General features: G+C 40.1%; 1 long non-coding RNA gene across 1 annotated transcript in view; it reads left to right on the forward strand.

The window, feature by feature from the left end:
* LOC147601233 (uncharacterized) overlaps positions 1-20724 on the forward strand; it is a 645520-nt gene extending 624796 nt beyond the window's left edge. The window contains exon 2 of the long non-coding RNA XR_015258327.1: positions 20662-20724. This is a non-coding gene — a long non-coding RNA (uncharacterized LOC147601233). The remainder of the gene's footprint in view (positions 1-20661) is intronic.
* Positions 20725-21220: the final 496 nt, after the last annotated feature.

Genomic DNA, 21220 nt, shown 5'->3' on the forward strand with positions numbered 1-21220 from the left:
CGTATAGAGGCCACCCATTGAAAGGTGCTGCACTGGCCTACCAAAGTTTTAAGGCCTTTAAGACTAGTATACCTACGAGCACATGGAGACAGTTTATTTTAAAATATGCAATTGCTGTTCTGCAATGTAAAAAGCAGAAAGGAAGTGCATGACAGTTTGGGAATTGAAATCTTCAAAATACTAGAGCTTGCCAAATTTTGACTTCCAGTATGAAATTACTCTCTCCTTTTAGTTTTTAAAATAACTCACAAGCACAAGCTTTTTCAAACATTGTCATAATAAAATTGATATAAGAAAATTCAGTAGATGTCTCTGAAAATAATTACATAAATAAGTACCAGGTAAACCACTACTGATGCTTCCAGCAGTATATTACAATGTTCATTTATTTAGCTGTAATTCTGAGAAAGAAAAGTGAAGAATACGGAAAACTTATCTCAAGTTCTTTCCATGTGGGAAAGGCTATGTACTTATTTGAACAAGTCAGTACCAGAGAGGCTGTGAAATTTCCATTCTTGGAGATGCAAAAAAAACCTCAACTGGACAAGTCTCTGGGCAAGCTGTTCCAACACTGAAATTATTTCTAGTTTGAGTGGCGTTTGTATTAATCCACAAATTCCTTTCAACATAAATCATTCTACAGTTCTAAAGATGTGGAATTCCCCGCTGACCAGAATCAATCTTAAAATCATTCTTTGTGACTCTTCCCTATATTCCATACTTTCCACTTAGGTTCCATGGGATTATGCGCATAGTCCGATGCCCTCACCACCAAGACATCCTCTTTTTCCTGTTTTTAGAGATGCACACAAACAGTATCAGGAGTCAGCAACAGAAACACTTGCCTACAGTTTGTTGCCTAGCCTGTTCACATCAAAACAAATCATGAGTTAGTCTTAAAATGAGCAAGTAGGGTGAAGTCTCTCAATTAAGTTTACCACATAGTGTCCCAGTTTACACTGTTATGCACTCCTCACCTCCCCCTGAAGAGGCCACTCTCTCCAGATTCTCCCAAAGTTGGAGAAATTTAAGACCTTGAGATACGTAGGAAACTCAGTTCTCCCACCCATGGGCAATCACTCCCACCACTGAACAGTCATGCAAAAGGAAACAATTGCAACACTACCTCTCCTGGGTGACACAGTGAATACAACTGGCTGATTGTGTTGTGAAGGAGTCCTTCATGTAGGTGACTTTAAGGCTTCTCTAGTCATATTTCCCTGATTAAGTCTTAGACATAAATTAAATGGTAGAAAGTTTATATGGGCATTTCTGAACAGACCAAGGCAAAAAAGACATGCCATGCTGCTTGGCTACTTGATTGAATGGAGGTTTTTTTTTTAAAAAATTACTAAAGCAATGTGGTGAGTTAACCTTGTCTGGCTGCCAAGTGCCCACCAAGGCACTCTATCACTCCCCCTTCTCAACCAGACAGGGGGAGAGAATATAAAGAAAAGCTTGTGGGCTGAAATAAGGACATGGGGATCACTTGTTAAAGACCATCATAGGCAAAACAAACTCAGCTTAGGGCAATTAATTTAATTCATTGCCAATTAATAGCACAGGAGGATAGTGAGAAAAAAAAAAAAAAGAACAAAACTAAAACCACCCAAGTGGTGCAGCAGAGATGAAGAATAAGTGTTGTGGTCAGTCCATAATGCCTTGTCTCTGTCTCTCCTTCCTCCTCACACTCTTCCTGTACTCCAGCATGGGGCCCCTCCCACAGAAGAGAGTCATTCATGAGCTTCTGCACCGTGAGTCCTTTCCACAGGGTGTAGTCCTTCAGGAATGGAATGCTCCAGTGTCTGTCCCCCATAGGATCACAGATCCTGCCAGAAAACCTGCTCCTGTGCGAGTTTTTATTCACAGGCCACAGGTCCTGCCAGGAGCCTACTCCAGACCAGGCTCTCCACAGCTTCCTTCAGGGTACATCCACCTGCTCTGGCGTAGGGTCATCCACAGCCTGCAATGTAGATATCTGCTCCACCATGTGCTGCAGGAGAAAAACCTGCTTCACCATGGTCTTCACCACAGGCTGCAAGGGAATCTCTGCTCTGGCACCTAGATCACCTCCTCCTCCTCCACCTTCTTCATTGACCTTGATGTTGGCAGAGTTGTTTCTCTCACATTTTGTTGCTCTTCTTTCCCAGCTACTGCACAGCATTTTCTTAAATATCATAGAATCATAGAATCATAGAATAGTTAGAGTTGGAAGGGACCTTCAACGGTCATCTAGTCCAACCCCCCTGCAAGAAGCAGGGACATCCCTGACTAGATCAGGTTGCTCAGAGCCTCATCCAGCCTGGCCTTGAACGATTCCAGGGATGGGGCATCCACCACCTCTCTGGGCAACCTGTTCCAGTGCTCTACAACTCTCATTGTAAAAAATTTTTTTCTAATATCTAATCTAAACCTACCTCCTTCTAATTTAAACCCATTAGCCCTTGTTCTATCACAACAGGCCCTACTGAACAGCTTCTCCCCATCTTTCCTGTAGGCCCCCTTGAGGTATTGGAAGACCGCTATCAGGTCTCCCCGGAGCCTCCTCTTCTCCAGGCTGAACAGCCCCAACTCTCTCAGCCTGTCCTCATAGGAGAGGTGCTCCAGCCCTCTGATCATCTTTGTGGCCCTCCTCTGGACCCTTTCCAACTGGTCCATGTCCTTCTTGTGTTGGGGACTCCAGAACTGGACGCAGTACTCCAGGTGGGGTCTCACCAGGGCAGAGTAGAGGGGCAGAATCACCTCCCTCGACCTGCTGGCCACACTCCTCTTGATGCAGCCCAGGATGCGGTTGGCCTTCTGGGCTGCAAGGGCGCATTGCCCACTCATGTTGAACCTCTCGTCTACCAACACTCCCAGATCTTTCTCCTCAGGGCTGCTCTCGATCCAATCCCCGCCCAGATATGTTATCACAGAGGCACCCATCACTGATGGGTTCAGCTTTGGCCAGCAGTAGGTCCAATTCGGAGATTGCTGGAACTGACTCTGTCCAACATGGGAGTAGCTCTTGGTGTCTTCTCACAGAAGCCATCCCTGCAGCCTGAAACCCCTGCCCCTGCCACTACCAAAACCTTGTGAATACAAGCAGAAATCTAAGCTAAGAAGTGGCTTACACAAAGTCAAAAATTACATCAGTGGTTAAGCAAAATAGAGAATGCAGATCTCAGAAATGCTATTCTACCACTGCACAACCTCCTGCTAACCTGATTTTGCATTGCTGCATTAAGGATCACAGGGTACGAGTCTTTTCATCAGTTTTGTTCATCTCAAAGACACTTACAATGCAGGATAGAACCTTGCTTCCCTAGTGCTAATTCTAAACGGAAAGAAAACTATAATCAAATAAATTCAGTGAATTTGAATTTCTCCCTAATCTCCCAGTATGATTAAAAAGATTAACTTTTCTCTTTTTCTTAGTGGAGGGGCCTCCAGCCCCTTACCTTCAAGTTGCCTTTTACAAAACAAGCCTTTAATTTACAGATGCATAGTATTAGAGCTCTTTAGCACACTTGCAAAAACAGATTGAAAAACAGCTTTACATTAGAGGAAAAGAGTGTTTTCCAGGGGGAAAAAAAAAAAAAGCGCCAGCATGTGTGTATTAATGTATCATTTGCAAATGCAGACACCACAAAACTGAAATTAAAATAATGCTAGAAAGAAATATCCTACTGGATAGTAACCATTGTTCACAGTGAGAGGAGAAAGATAAAATATTTGATAAGTAGGCAGATAATGCTGTGCAAAAGATCCACTATATTTGCACTGAATCATATTCTCCATTTCTGGTTACATCCAATGGTGTGTATCATAAAAGATAGTTGCCACTGAAATTTGATGTTCAACTGAGTATGAGCAAACACAGAATGTGATCTGGAGCATCATTTGTATTGGCAAAATTCTCAGCTAGAGTCCCACAGAACAAGGAGATATTAAATAGATTTATTGCCTATCACTTTTATACCAGAGGGAGAATATCTGCTTCTCATAGTGAAGAGATGCATTATAAAAAAAGTAACTGTGAGACTAAGAAATCATCATTCACCCAAGGTAAAATAAATGATAAATTCCCTTTGTGGCTGATTTTTATCTGGCTGCACTTGACTGCAAAAGTTTTTACAGGCAGACACCCACAGATTTTAAAAGAAGAGTAACTCTGAACAACATTTCCTGCTATCAATTTAACCCTCTCCCTCCTCTTTCCCATTTTCCCAAGCTGTTGACTGCAACAGAGAAAGCTCTTTATCAATGTAACTTGAGCCTATAGGGAACAACAAAGTCAGGCAAAACACAGAATATAAATTTTCATTACCATTTTACACCTTCAGCAACGTAAAGATGGGCACAGTCTCTGCTAGAATTTTCTACTATTTTCTGGAGCTTCACAGTCTTCAATAAAGTATAAAAGACTAAAAGGATCCTGATGTCCTACAGCATGTGAAAAATACGATTCTGCATCATACCTCTGCAACTAAGAGAAACTAGGGGAAAGACTCTTATATGCCCTGTACTAACATAAAACCCAAGCACAAAAGTGTAGATTTCTTTATTTTTACAAGCAAGCTATAAAGGACATCCTCTATTAAACAAACATTTACTGCATATCAAAGTTATTACATTATGTCATGATAAAACATTCAATAATTCATCCCACTCTTGTTTTGCCAGGGTCTATAAATCAGGAATTACAGGAGAAGGACGCACACCAATAGGCAGGTATAAACATCTTTTAAGTCCCATGGATTAAATATGAAAGTCACAGATCAACAGTAAATCTGAAGTAGTAGTCTCATCTTCTTAACATAACACTGGTGTAAAAGGCTTATTCATACTTAAAAGTATTATACTTTTTTGTATCAGTGCAAATAAACAAAGAGCAGTAGAGTAGCAGGCATTACTTTACTATTCTGAACTCATTGAGTCTATTTTTTTTTTATTCTATACTTCATAAGATATAGCTTGTTTTTCATGTGTCTCTTGGCTGCACATCTCTCTCTCTTCCTTATCTTTTGTATCTTTTTTTTCTTTTTGTGTATAGACATTTTGCTATTCCTAATGGATTTTTTTTTAGTGGGATGTGAAGTGCACTTCTCAATACAATTTCATATGCTGATATTGAAATTCACATCCTTTACCTTTCATGTAACATGTTTCTTCTGAGAGCTGAAATGCATTTTTAGTGTGAGCACAAGGCTGTTTTTTTATAAGGGATTGTTGCCTCCCTCCATGGAAGCTATTGTCTGTGACAGTAAGCATTCGGCTTTGAGCAATTGTACTATGGGTTCCAATGAAACTGTTCTCCAGCTCTTACTCTGAAGTCCTCAGGGTAGGAAAATGTAAAGGCACTTAGGTCTTCATATAACAGATAAAGTACCTTGTAAATAATAAAAAGAACCTGTACCTTTCTGGTAAAGGTGTCTAGCCAGAGATCACCTCCAAATTAAAACAACACATTTCACATGAAGAAAAACAGGGCAAGAGCTACATTTGACATGTGTGACTCCTTGCTAATATCTATGAGGAATCACCCTGAAGTCGAAGGGCAAATATAGTACTCCCTGTGAATGGGTGATAGAATGAACATGAAGGAAAGAGAAAGACATCTTTATGTAAACACTAGATTCAACCCTTTCCCTTGTTCTCTCATGTTTTACTTTTGAATTGAATATGTTCATTAATCTCATTGAGAATTTGATGTGTGTAAGGTTTGGTAAATATAGTTATTTACCCTGACAGTGGAAAGTCCTCCTACAATCAGAAGTAATAAAGCTTATTGACATGATTGGACCCATTTTAATCTGTATTCTAGTTCAACTTTCCCCCTCATTTCTCCTTTCACTATTTTTTTTCTTTTTCTTTAACCAATCCTTCTGATATGTATTGAACAGCTGGATTACTCCGGAACTGCTACAGGGTGGGGGCAGGGTGCATGCTAGGGCCTCAATCTTGCAATTCATAGAAAAAAAAAAACAGATTTTATGATTAGCACTGTCTCTTATTTAGACTCAAACAAGAGGCCCTAAAAGACAAGATACGGTAATTTTTGTCCTATATATTGAAAAAAAAAAGTAGGTATCCAGGATGACTCAATTTCTCTCAGCCCAAAGAAGGAACTTCAGTTTACAAGAAAACAAAAAAAATCAATCTTAGAAGAAAGACATTATTATTATTTCTAATTCATTGTTATGCTATATTTTATCTTAAAAGCCTATCTCCTGCAAGAGTCTTAATATAAACCTCGTTCTGGAATTAGACAGCTCCTTCTTCTAAATAAAGTACCTACTCTACTGCTGCTGAACATAGAACACTAAAGACTGGTTGTTGGGGTTTTTTTTTGTTTGTTTTCAGTAGCAAATTCTTTTTGTCCTCTGCTTTTTCAAAAGACCAGTACTATCACTGATTTCAGTGTTATATGGGTTAGAGGGTTTTATGACACTGTGTAGTTGATATGCCCCTATTGCATTTTTGAAAGAAAATATATTAGGAAAGCAATTATCAAATAAAATTTTTAAGATATATCTCAGCTTCTAAACATGCAAGATGTATCGTTGCTCAGTGGTAAAGAATATGCTCTGAAAATTTCTCAAGTAAATAAAAAATGCCAACTCATTGTTTTAGGAGTTTTTAAACTTTTTTCTTTTATTTTGATCAAAAAAAAAAAGACATGCTTTTTCTATTTCCAGGAAATCATGTTTCTGTTTGTGGTAAACTTGCTAAGGGATTAGACTGAAATCTATCATATCATAGCAGTTAAATCTTATCAGTCTCCATTAAATATGGTTAATAAAACAATCCTGTGTAATATGAGGCTCTGTATCAGCCTAAGGCACATAAAAATGTGGAATAAGAGAGGGGATTTTTTTTTCAAGAGTGAAGCTTCAGTTAAAACAAGATGTCAGCAGTGATGCTTCAAGTCTTTGCTCACTATTTTTAGCATTTGTATTTATTCTTTTACACACTCATGGAAGCATAATACATTCAGAATAGCAATTTTTAAAAATCTCTTACCTCTATCTACTCAAATATTATTTTCTTCCCAACCCCTTGCTCTTCACCACCACCACCCATGAGTTATCTCTGCTGTATAACAGTAACAGATGCATTCTTCACACTGCATTTTGTTTGCATTGTTTTCTGTCTATATTTATGACAACAATGTAAACAAAGATTTTTGGCACACATAGATAATTAGTCTTGATCGGATTTAATCTGTAAGAAGTTGGTAAATTCTCTGCCATGGCTTCTGAATTTACCCCCAAAAATATCATAAGGATATTTTTGTTTCTAGCTAGCTTTAAAAACTAATTGGGAGGCATCAAAAGTAAGTTTTAGGTAGAGCAGAAGAGCTTAGAATTGGGCTCTAAAAATCCTCTATTTCTTTGTTGCCACCTAGCTTAGGACAACACAGATGAGTAAACCAGACTTTGAAACAAAATGTGCTCAAGGCCTCGTTCTGGCCCTGAGGCTGGCTGTCACAGAAGAGCAGTATCCATGGTCTGAAGCTCCCTGCACCTCCAGAGTAGGGTGGCCACCTGCAAAACAGCCATAGGAATGATCCTCAGACTGTGCTGAGCTCCCAGGTGGCACTTGGAAATTAAAGTCATGGTGATAAATGTCCCAGGCCAGAGCAGCAGCAGGGATGGGCAAGGATGAGCATATTCCAGTCCTCTGCTCTGGCACTGCTCAGATTAGTAATATAGGCCTGGCTATAAAGCCTAGGTACTTTGGTTGCAGTTTTGTGAATGGCTGAAGCACCCACTCCTGCCAGCTAAGATGCTTGAAACTCGCTTCACACGTCAGCACAACCAAGATACATAAACCATGACTTTGCCATCTGTATACCATAAGTTCAGTCCTATGAGATTTCTTAAAGAACAAGTCATGGGGGTGACTGTTGCTTCATTTTAAACACTTCATCAGGTGGTCTGAGGATACAAGAATGGCTTTGACATGTGTGCGCATGTGTGTGTAGTGGAAAAGGAAGCTAAAGAATGCTGCTTTTAGATTCAGGATGCCAGGTTTCAAATACCTGTAGACACTGCCCATCTACATTTCCAGAGAGAATTCACACATCCCTGTCAAATCATCTGCAAAGCAAGGGACATATAACTGCTCAGCAGATCAGGGCAGGTGAAAGTATTCAATTAGGAAGGAAAGCCTAGGGTTCCCATCCCTCTGAAAATGTTTCTTTAAATACGTAAACTGAGCTGGACCAAACCTACAATAAATGCCCTCCTGAAAGTGAGCCAATGATACTACTTACCCTTCTCCTCTGTCACCACCTGCCCACAGCAACTTCAGTACTTTTTTAAAAAGGAACAAATGCAATTAAAAGCATGATCCCAGAAAGGCAGTCTGGCAGTTAAGACATTACTCTGTGCCCTGGTTCTGGCTAGGATAGCATTAATTTTTGCTGGAGCTGGGAGAGGGGCTGGAGCCAGTGGCACCTGCAGGTGGGGGACACAGCTGGGATAGCTTACCAATTAGCCAACAGCTGAGATATCTTACCCAAATTAGCCAAAACCAGCTGGGATTGTTTACCCAAATTAGCCAAAAGGCTATTCCACACCATGTGACATCATGCTCAGTATATAAAGTGGGGATGGTGCTGGGGACAGGTTTATCTCTGCTAATGGGGAGTGAGTTGAGTGTCAGGATTCACCATGAGCTATTATACTGTGAGTCATGTGGTTAACATATTCTGTTATTATTTTTGTTTTCTCCTTTTTTTTTTTTTTTTTTTTTTTTTTTTTTTTTGCTGTTCTGTTAAACTGTTTTTATCTCAACCTGTGAGTTTTGCCTTTCTTTTTCTCCTGACCCTGCAGTAGCCAAGTTCTTTTGCAGCTCAGTCCCATTCTGACAATCTGCATTTCTAACTTCAAATCAGAGAATCTCTTTGGGAACCTGGTCATAAATCCAGATAGGAATTGGAAATGTGATGGGGCAGGAAAGAGTATACATCTCCTTCAAGTCTTAGGTCAGGAGCCTGCGTGAAATATCTGGGCATGTGAAAGCTCAGTGTAATAAATTTCTTTCTCTTTCTGACTACTTTTAGAGATAAGTAAACTCATTAAAAATGGAAGACAAAGTTTCTCACAAACAGGTTTAGTAAATGAGTATTACATAGGCCAAAAAGATAAAAAAAAAAAAGTCTGAGTTTTTTTTAAGTGGATCCCTGTTTAAGCAGGTTGAAACTAAAAGAGAGTCAGAAATTCTCTTTCTTTTCCTGTCTTCACTAGGAAAGCAGCCATTTCAAGTACTATGGACATGTGAGCATTTTCATGTAAACATGAATGAAGCAAAAATTCAGAAACCAAAGCTCAGTAGTGAAATATTAGCATCATGCAGTGGGAAAGCTATCAAATGGTTCATATCCCCTTCTGCCTTATTGTCTTATTCGTGTCAGCTGAGCATCAAATCTTCACATTTGAGACTGAAAGAAAGTTCTTCAGTATTATGATGACATTACAATTCTTGATTTACAGCCATGGAACTAATTTCTGCAGCATTTTCAAACAGCAAAATGTCTCAACAGAGCATGTTTCCAGGCTATAGTTTTAGCAGATAAAAAAAAATAGCTGTTACTGGATAGGGTGTCCTAGACACTAGTCAATGCATTCACTGCCAAAATGTTTGATCCCATTTGAGTATGTCCAAGGTGGCGGGAGGCCAGTGAACAGCCTGTGTATAAAACAACATGCAAGATAATAGAAAGATATAACTTCCTGTTTCTTTTCACTGCGTACTGATTGTAGGCTGAAATGATGTCATTTGTCTAGCAGCTGCAATGGCCTGTGTATAAAGCAGTGGCCTCCATTTTGGAAAGGCAAATTATCTAGAATGCCTCTGCACATTTTTGACAATTCTCTCATGCTCTTGAGCTGGGGTACCTGGCATAATAGTATGCATATTTATTAGTGGAATTTCTCAAATTGTCAAAGCTTTCCTCCCTTAAGTATATAAAACGTAACTTGTACAGTATGCCAGCGTATTTTTTTTTTCCCCCCAAGATACCAGATGAGATTCACGCTTGTATTCCTTTTCTCCTCTCTTCAAGTGATAGGTTGAGGATTCTTCACCTATCTCAAGGGTGGGACCCTCAGCTACTCGGACCCGGTAACTACGGCTCCGTCTGTTTTCCAGCTGCATGGAAGACAAGACAACCAGTGGAGCTGAGACTGTCCAGCAGCCAAAGACTCTGGTTGATTAATGAGTCAGAAAACAGGTTCTCCAGAACAGAATGTTATCTATTCACCTGGAGCATATAGTATGCACCACACAGGGTTAGAATAACCAGGTGCTAAAATGTATGTTTCCTTTAAGAATACAATAATCTTTCCTTGGAATATATGTGAGGTTGTCTCATCCCAGCCAGCTCCCATCACAGGCTAAGAGTATCAGGTTGATGTGTTTATAGTAGGTTGCACATCTTTGTGTGAAACAATCCATCTGGATTTCGGTCTTATTTTCTGCAAGTTAATGCTATTAATTAGTCCAGCATGCCTAATTTAATATTATCTGTAATTTTGTATATTTGACATGGAATGACTATACACTAAAATACCAGCTGTAGAGCTGACAAGTAGAAAGTACTTCTACAATAGCTCCTCCGTTGTTTTTCAGATACTTTCTAAGTGATTCTATCTTTAACTGCTTATCTCTTTCCTCTTAAAGGTCTTTTGATTTAACTGTGTATTTTCTGATAGGTTAATACCACACAGGTAATTAGTCAGATCTAGGACATTTATTAAAAATTACAGAGAATTCCCTTATCACATACAATAACTTGATTCTCAATATGTACTTATCAAATCAGTATTTGACTACTAAATGTTCAGTAAATGATACTTCATTTTGTCTTATTCAAACCCGAAGCAGCAAACATTATTTGTGATCCCTTCTGAAGTTTCCTCATGATGGTCACCTCTATCTTGTTATTTCTGTAGATAAAAGGAAAATACAGGCAAATGTTACAGTAATGTTAAGATGGCAAACTACAACCAAAGAGTTGCAATATATGTCAGGTTCTTGTGAAAAACCTTCCATAAATATTCCATGGGCCTTACTGAAGTGCCTAAGAAAGGTAGTGAGACAGAAAGTCACTGGGCATGACCAGTGAATAATTGAACTACAAAAGCGGGTTGGAGGCTTTTGTAGCTAAGTTAGTAATTCCTCTAGGGTAAAGGAGAGGGACGTGTTTGCTGTATTCTCCACATCTTTTAGGGAAGGGTTGGCTTAAGTTCAGTATCCAAAATAAATGGAGAAATTCAAAAAGTGATACTTGACCCTAAGCATTCTCTTTTTTTTTTTTGTAACCTGACACACTGGTCACTGGTTGAATCCACTTGAGATTACACTAACAATGATACTAGCAGAAGGAAAGAAACCTTTACAAGGCTGTAACTGAAACAATAACTTATTTTACTCACACTCTCTGCAGCCACACTATGCTAGCATCTGACAACGAGGAGAGGGGCTGCCGTACCTCCCCTGGCTGTTCTTCCTGACGCTGTTCTTCCTGACGCTGTCCACCCACCCACACTGTGTTCATGGAATAATTAGGGTTGGAAAGGACCTTTAAAGGTCATCTAGTCCAACCCCCCTGTAAGGAGCAGGGACACCTTCAAGTAGATCAGGTTGCTCAGAGCCCCATCCAACCTGGCCTTGAATGCTTCTGGGGATAGGACATCAACTACTTCTCTGGGCAACCTGCTCCAGTGTTCTACCACCTTAATTATATATATTTTTTTTCCTAATATCTAATCTGAATCTACTTCTCTCATTTTAAAACTATCACTCTTCATTTTATCCCAACAGGCCCTGATGAAGAGTCTCTCCCCATCTTTCCTGTAGGGCCCCTTTAGGTAGTGGAAGGCCACTATAAGGTCTCCTCAGAGCCTCCTCTTCTCCAGGCTGAACAGCCCCAACTCTCTCAGCCTATGCTCATAGGAGAGGTGCTTCAGCCCTCTGATCATCTTTGTGGCCTTTCTCTGGACTTTCACCAACAGGTCCATGTCGTCCTTATGCGGGGGGCTCCAGAGCTGGACACAGTACTCCAGGTGGAGTCTCATGAGAGAAAAGTAGAGGGGCAGAATCACCTCCCTTGACCTTGCTTACTTTGATGCAGCCCAGGATGCAGTTGGCTTTCGGGGCTGCAGGTACACATTGTTGGTTCATGTTGAGCTTCTCATCCACTAGCACAGCCAAGTCTTTCTCCTCAGGGCCGTTCTCAATCCATTCTCTGCCCAGCCTGTATTTGTGCCTGGGATTGCACATTGTGTAGGACTTTGCACTTGGCCTGGTTGAACTTCATGAGGTTTGCATTTGGCCCACATGTCCAGCCTGTCAAGGTCCCTCTGGATGGTCGACAGTGTAGGAGACAGTCCCTCCAACATGTCAACAGTACCACACAGCTTGGTGTCATTGCAAACTTGCTGAGGATGCACTCTATCCCACTGTCCATGTCACCAACAAAGATATTAAACAGGACTGGTCCGAATACTGACCCCTGAGTAACACAATGTATACATGCTCTTGTGAAGCCCTGAGGAGTGCCATACACCATGGGAGTAATCGAAGTGAAGCTTGCTTTTCCCTTGTTCTTTCCCAGAGTGGTTCACTCGGTGGCTTCTCCTCCATCAGCAGCAGGGGACTGGGGACAAGCCTCTGTTGCGGCTTTGTTAGGAGGGCTGGCTTGTACCAGTTAGACATACACAACATCCTTAATCTGTGGCAAGAAATATTACCCAGATTAGCAGTATCGTAACACCTTTAGCTCATCAAGATAACAGCACAGAGAAGATAAAGAAGTGAAAATCGAAGAGCAGACAGCTGCTGCCCTGAATATTTATGAATGAAAATCATGACCAGAAGATCTTTTTAATTCCTTAAAAATTAGGATGCTACTTGAAATTTGCTTCTTACACTGAAATATTCTACTTAATTTTCATTTGCAATATTTTTTCCCTTTCTTTCACTAATATCTGGAAAATCAGGTAAAGTCTTTCAAACCAAGAAAGGATATTTTAAAATCACTTTTTTTCTTATGCCAAACGTCAAAGTAGATCTATTTCCCTGTGGTTGGAGGTGAATATACTTAAGCTTCACATTTCCCACATACATTGACTATAAAGATTATTGTGCTTTCAGGGTCATTTGAAAACAAGTGCTCATGAAAGGTAAAATTTATGAGGGCTTTAAAACACATCGTGTCCCATGAGTTGCACTAAATAGTCCTAATTATTAAGTGGCAATCTCAAACATATACCCACAGCTAAGTCATCTCTGTAAAAATTCCTAGCCAGCTGAGTTAAGATGCAGGGACTTGGGAAGCATACTTCTTTCTTTCATACTACAGGACAGAAACACAGATTTATCCTAAAGGCACACATTAACATCCTCATACTGTAGATTTTATTTACAAATAGAATAGCTTCATCTGCTCTCTTTATCTATCCATTCTTTGATAAAGGGGAGTGGTGGAAGGAAATGTAATGCAAAAAAACCAGCATGCAGCACTGAGGCTAAAATAGCAGGTACCCAGAATTAGTAAGAATACCATTAAAATGCAGAAGTAAAACTAAATTTCACACTTAGCCTATTAATAGCCATATACAACTAGCATAGTGTTCATATCATGATAATTACTTTACTACTAGTACAATACAATACTTATCTGTCAGATTTATGTTAATACAAGTAGTCCTGTATTGTTATCCTTTACTCCATATCTGTGTTGCAAAGAAAGCATGGAGCTTTAGTGCTTCCTACAGCACAGTTGGTGACTATTTGACAAAGTTACAGTTCCACTCATGTATCACATTCTGCTCTACAGAGCATGGCAACTATGAGATCATGATGATGTAATACAGTCATCCTGACTGCCCAGTCCTTGGATTTTACATTTCTTTCCAGATGTTTCAGATCTGCATATCTTTTCATTCTCAATGGCTTTAAAATAAACATATGGGTATTTATTTGTTTTAGAGCTTCCAAGCAAATCTGTAGGAGAGAGTGGAACAGTTCCAAGGAACTAGAAGAAAAATGGCAGATTGTGTACAGTACCTGGAGTTGGGGTTTTCACTGATGAGATCTTCTCTGTAGCATTTTCTTCCTTCTTTCCAGTGAGAGAGATTGGTCTGGGGCTGAGGAGCTTTGGTGTCTCTGTGCTTCAGCAGCTTGATATGGCTTAGACAAAATAGAAGTAATCAGTAATTTTCATTGAGAAGACAAAAAAATACAGAATTTTTTTTCCTCCCTAGTAGTGTTTTATATTGGGAAACTTGACCCCATTTTTATTTGTCTGTTTTCCACTTCCTTTTTAGTTTTAAGTCTCTCCAAGTTGTTACTGCTCTAATGTCTTTCCTAACTGCCTTCCACAATAGCAAAGCGGAGAAATAAAACAAAAGAGAGTGGTAAAGAAGGGGGAAGAGAAAGAGAGATATGGAAACCAAATCTGGAAAAATATAATCATAAAATAGAAACATCTAACTTTTCCACATAGATGTTTCAAGAATCTGAAGTTTGTTTAGTTTTCCCTTTTCCAAAAAATAAACATGAGTTCAGTTCGACTGATTTATACTGTCCCCTTTCTGTTGTGCAACATTCAGTTGGTCATATTGTTTGTGGCATAGTGAGAGGATATGCCTCAAGTTTCTTATTTGGGGATCCAGAGGCACACAACTTCTGAAGATCTCTTAGACACCCATTAGAAGACTGTCTGAAGTTTGAGTATTCCTTACCTACTGCAGAAAAACTTGGAAATACCTTGGGCTTCTCTTTGATACAAGTCATATATGTGTTTCTGAAAATCAGGATCTTTAGGAGATTTATTTCTTTCTTATGCATTCATAGGGAGTAAGTTTATTGCTATTTCAATAATAATTAATTAGTCTCCATAAGAAAAAAAAGTTTGAAGATCAAAAGTAAGGTAAAATAATTTAAGAACACTCTAGATTCCTTTTTATTCAGTATGAATGGCATCCAGCTAGCTGTGAGTAGCTTAATAGTTTGTTGTCTATGTACAACAATAATTTTAAACAGATGCCTGCTTATTACATCTATGATGCCAGAATAAATCTAGCATCCAGTGACAAATCAATGTTAGTTTGAACATCACTATCCAGAAAGTCTTATATGGAGCACCATAAATGTGCTAGTGACCTTAGACTGTATTATATAATCTTATAGTAGTTCTTTTATGTGATAGAAAAATCCAATTTTGTCATGCTTTGGAAAATTCCCGCTGCATCATATTAGTTTGATATTTCAATAGTAGCAATCCTTCCCTAATATTAAACAAAAGCCCTACTGTGTTAATATTTTTCTTCCAAAATTATGCCAAAAGCTCTTATCCAAAGACAGCCTTACATTTGTATAAGACTGAATAGTTCTTAAGGTTTTTGAGGTAATCTGAGGATTAAAAATCTGTAGAAGCAAACATGAGAGGAAATACGTCAAATAATTCATTCTGACTCTAGGTTAATTCTTTTCCTTTGCAAAAACAGCTTACTTTTCACTCAGAATTTTTCCAAACATGGTATACTTTTCAATAGCTACTTCTCCCCCCTCCCCGTTCTTCTAACACAAAAAAGAAATTGCGGTGTTTTATTTCATCCCATCACAACACACACTCAGTAGGAGCAAACTAAGATATGTTCTCCTGCTAGATAGATCTAAGCAAATTGCCTATCTCCATTTTTACTGCCTTGTAAACCTTTCCTTTTTATTGAAGTCACTCTCCAGATAAATTTTACAGGCACTGTGCAGTCTTTGCCATAGACCATGCAACTCCTGCTGTAACTAAACCTACAGCTGGCCAGGGGGGGACCTCAACAACAGATACATTACCTACATGGGCCAACAGCTGCTCCTCATGGAGGTTAAAATCCCTGGTATAGTGGCACTAAATTAGCAATTTCCTACATGTGAAAAAAAAAAGGAGATATCTAACAGGTATCCATTCTGTACCTTTCACCTATGGGTACTAGTAGTAGTGGTGTACTAGCAATTTTCTGGAGGATTTTCCTCAGGCATGGTGTTTGGGGAGTTGCCTGGTCTGTCATTCCTCCAGAGAATGTGGAGGAATGGAGACATTTAAATAGAGACATTTAAATAGGCCAGGTGCAGGCCTCAGGCTGCCATCTTGACCTCATGAGGCAGTGCTACATCATAAAGAGGTGTAGGTGTGAAACAACCCTTGAATTCAGGGTCTATGATTATATTTTCTGCTTATGAAGCCTTCAAGAGCACCTTTGAGATCATAAACTTTTCCTGTCTATGATACGTTTGGGTTTTTTTAAATATTCATGGGGAACTTATGTGTGCTAAAAAAGCATGAAATCCCTAGGGAAAAAATTTTGGACACCTAACCACAAAACTCTGCTAAACAAGGCAGTGCATACAGTAAAAGCAGAAGTCAGTATGCCATAACCTCTCAGAGACCTTTTCAGAGACCTTTTTTTTTTTTTACTATAGGAATATGATGTCTTTCAAATTCCTTAGCCATAGAGGATTCACGCCCTAACTGGCTACAGATGATTCTCATGTCTGTTTCTTAATAATACCTTTGCAAACATAACCAGAGTTCAAATTGCTTTGGCACCAGAACAACAAGCAAAAATGGATGGACAAGCATAGCTATGACTCATACTACTTCAAAGAAGTTTCCTATCCCAGAATTGCTGGTAGATAAAAATCAAACTGTCTCCTTCCTTTCCTCAACCATTGCTACAGCTTAAATTAGCAATGCCAACATGTTGCCAGAAGGTAAGAGGGAGTAGTACCCCAGTCAGTATGGCTCAAAAATGGATCATCTCTGTGTTGATTAAGGAACAGGGTGTATTGGGTGAGAGCACTTATCAGAAACTGTTCTGAGCTGATTGAATTTTCCTGTATGGAAAAGCATAGGTTCAATTGAGCAACCTCAATGAATGTCCATTTCCAGCTTTGATGGATGGATTTTCCATATAGGTCAAGGCAGATCAGCCTTTGCCTGACATCCCTATGTATTCTACTCCAGATATACTCCACATTCAGGGATTTAAGAGAGTGAGACCTAGGGCATCTCTCATGGGTGTTGCCTAGTTGCATTAATACTGGCTTCACACTGAGAATTTATCCATCTGCTTGGTAACCATGATTGCACTCTTTGTAGATCTGCCAAGCCCACTGCTAACAGTGTCTGCTAAAGGTTATTCCTTTCCTATATAGAAATGTTTACAAAACATTATACAGGCTCTTACTACCCCATAAATAGGCTCAAAACACAATCTATAAGTCAGGATTGTAAGGAGATTTAGGGAAGGGATCACTTAATGTTAAAAAAAAAAAATCTGAAAAACAGATCATGAACTCCACAAACATAGGGGCAATTCTGGAAAAGACACTGGAAAATAATGCCAAGTATCATGAGGCCTGCGCCTCCCCCTCTGCGCCTCTGCGCCCGCTCAGCTTCTTCACATCTTCTCTTCTGTTTTTTTTTCTGTTTTCCCATTCTTAAATACGTTATCGCAGAGGCGTTATCACGGGACATTCTGCTACCAATCGGCTCGGCCTTGGCCAACAGTGGGTCCGCCCTAGGCCTGGCCAAGTTCCCTGAACAAAGGGGAGCGACTTCTAGTAGTTTCCTTAGGCCCCCCCTCACTAAGAAAACCACAACAGAAGCTTAACATGAGCAGGCAATGCGCCCTTGCGGCCCAGAAGGCCAACCGCATCCTGGGCTGCATCCAGAGGAGCATGGCCAGCAGGTCGAGGGAGGTGATTCTCCCCCTCTACTCTTCTGCCCTGCTGAGACCCCACCTGGAGTACTGTGTCCAGTTCTGGAGTCCCCAACACAAGAAGGACATGGACCAGTTGGAGAAGGTCCAGAGGAGGGCCACGAAGATGATAAAAGGGCTGGAGCACCTCTCTTATGAGGACAGGCTGAGAGAGTTGGGGCTGTTCAGCCTGGAGAAGAGGAGGCTCCGGGGAGACCTGATAGCGGTCTTCCAGTACCTCAAGGGGGCCTACAAGAAAGATGGGGAAAGGCTGTTTAGTAGGGCCTGTTGCGATAGGACGAGAGGTAATGGTTTTAAAATAGATGGGGGTAGATTTAGATTAGAAATTAGGAAAAAATTTTTTACGATGCGAGTTATAGAACACTGGAACAGGTTGCCCAGAAAGGTGGTGGAGGCCCCATCCCTGGAAACGTTCAAGGCCAGGCTGGATGAGGCTCTGAGCAACCTGATCTAGTCGGGGATGTCCCTGCTTCTTGCAGGGGGGTTGGACTAAATGACCTTTGAAGGTCCCTTCCAACCCTAACCAGTCTATGATTCTATGATTCTATATGTCAACACTCATACAGCAGATAACATAAGAATTAAAAATGTCTCTCTACTGTCTATTTTGTCACTGCAAAAGAGCTGTGTAATACTCAGCTCATAATTTGATAATCCCCACCCAGAGGAAAGGGAAGAAACAGGAGTTTTATGTCAGCCTGAGAAATATTTTTTTCTCACCCTTTATGTTATTAGTATAGATTCAAAGGCACAGAGATGATAACTCTGGCCTGGAAAATGAAATTCTTCTCCAGGGACCCTTTTCAAACTGATTTGCTCAATCAGAGCTCTCTCCTGCTACCTGATCATAGCTATGGTGCTTTAGAGTGTCTAATCAAGAGATGATTAAAGATGATGACATTAAGGAGGTTCAGGTACAGTGCCATCATGGTGGCCAATCAATAATGCAGTTGTCCAACGCAGTACTCAGGGGATCTATGTATAAATCTTGTTATTTACTAACCCTTCATGTCCTGCTATGAAAACAAATCTTATGTGCTCTTATAGTGTACAAATGCTCATTCTAAGAATATTTTTGTCTAGCATAGCATTAACACCTCCAAGACAATCCTTTCAGTCTCCTTTTTGTTTTATCATGATTACAAGTGTTTTCACACTTACAGTGATTTGTCACTTTATCCATGTTTCATATGTTCTGAACCCAAAATAAAACCTGGCTGTAGTTTTGTGAATATCCAGGTCACTAGTAAAAGATACCTTCACAACATATAGAATACTGGGTTTGGAAAGGCAGCTTGATCAGAGAATTTAAATTTCTGAAAGTTATTAAAAACACAAACTAAAAAACTTTCAAGCAAACAAAGAACTTATTATGAAATAGCAATAGGTTCCCCTTCTTACACTGTAAGACTAAATCATTTTTTTTTCTTGTGATTCAAAACTAATAAAGTCACATCTTTGTTCAGAAATAATTTTACCTAGAGAATCACAAGATTCAACATTTAATGGTTCTCCTGTTTTCTGACTAGGCATTAGATATTCCATTTCAAGTAAAGGGCAGCAGAACCCAAGAACTCTTTCAAATTCCTTTTAGACAGAAGGAAGTAATAAAAATTCATATTAATTAATAAAGATTCAGACTCATCCAGCTTATTTACTTTGCTGCACTGCACATGTTTTCTTGAGAACAGAGTATAGTATTTTTATAACTTCCTCCAGAATTTATCTTTAAATAAGCACTTTGCCATTCACATGCATGAGTGGCTACATTCTGGTCATAGCCATTCTGTCATCAGTATAAGTCCAAAAATTTCTGTGTTTTGGCCAGAGTAAATGAAATCTGGATGTGGTAGAAGATTTACCAAATTCCGATTTAGTTGGTTTGATTTTTATTCTGCAGTGTCTCAGCAAAAAACAAGGCAATACTAGGACTGTGTAAGAAAATATCTGTAGCTAACATCAGCTTTCTTCTGAGGAATCAGTATGTAATTATGCTGTACCCTGACCATCTCAGTGAGACTCCCCAAGATTGCTCCATTTCTGAACTCACCAGGGCAGAATAAGATCATGTGGTGTTATGGGTCAAAACACTTTGAACAGGAACACTCTTGGCATACCAGTTTTATCATTCACTATTTAATAAAAGAAAAAAAATATTCAGTTGTTACCTTTGTCTTGGCATCACAGACAAGGGTTGTTGCCTTGTTCTATGCTTATTTTTTGAAATTTTATCATCAGGTCAGTGCTGTGGTTTTGTTTAGTGAGGCAGGGCCTAAGGTGGTAGCTTCTGTAGGAAACTGCTAGAAGTTGCTCCCCTTTGTTCAGTGGACTCGGCCAGGCCTAGGGCGGACCTGCTGCTGGCCAAGGCCGAGCCAATTGGTAGCAGAATGTTCCATGATAACGCCTCTGCAATAATGTATTTAAGAAGGGGGAAACAGGAAAAAAAAAAGAGAAGAGAAGATGTGAAGAAGCTGAGCAGGGGCAGAGGAGCAGAGGGGGAGGTGCAGGCCTCATGGGCCTTGCAGGCCTCACCCTCTGGCCTCTTGCCAGGTGGCTGACTGGGCCCGACTCGGCCCGGCCTGGCTGCAAGAAGTGGAGAGGAGATGAGCTGGATAATGTGACAACCGTTCTGGAGAGACTGCACTCCGTGGAAGAGATGACCCACGCCAGAGCAGTTTCACGAAGGACTGTGGCGTATGGGTGGGACCCCACAACAGAGCAGGGGAGAAATGCAAGGAGTTCTTCCCCCAACCATGAAGCAGCGGCATAAAACAACGCGCGATGAACTGAGCGCAACGCCCATTTCCTCTTCCCCCTCTGTGCAGCTCAGAGGGGGGAAGGTGGTAGAGATAACGTTAAGCTTGGGAAGAGGGAGGGGTGGGGGGAGATTGTCTTGTTCTCTGTCTCATTATCCTGCTGTTTGTAGTAATAAATGAATAGTTTTCCCCAAGTCGAGTCTGTTTTGCCCGTGACGGTAACTTTAAGGATTTCTCCCTGTCCTTATCTCAAACCTCGAGCCGTTTTTCTTATATTATCTCTCCCTATTCTCTCGGAGGGTGGGGGGAGCGAGAGAGAGACTGCATAGTCTGGTCCTGATCGGGGCTGAACTACGACAGTCAGAGATCAGGTACTTGTTGTTCATAGATGTTGCCAAAGGGTAGGTTTTTTTCCATAAGGAGTCAGCTTAAGTATGTATTGGTATATAACATCTATATGAAAGCCAAAGAAGCATCAAAAGGTGAAACTAGTAGTGAGAGTTGAAATGTAAAGCTATCAGATTTAAGATACTTCAAAGATTTGAACCTGTTATATATACTGGTTTGCAATAGTGCCTTTTGAAAGTAGTTTTCCCTAACACTTTTGGGCTGTCAGTGAAATATCTTCTGCTTATTATTTTCATGATGTTCATACTCTTATCTGATACAGTGTAAAGGATTTGATCCTGA

The sequence above is a fragment of the Chlamydotis macqueenii genome, chromosome 3, assembly GCF_036417535.1.
Source record: "Chlamydotis macqueenii isolate bChlMac1 chromosome 3, bChlMac1.mat, whole genome shotgun sequence".
Classification (NCBI taxonomy): domain Eukaryota; kingdom Metazoa; phylum Chordata; class Aves; order Otidiformes; family Otididae; genus Chlamydotis; species Chlamydotis macqueenii.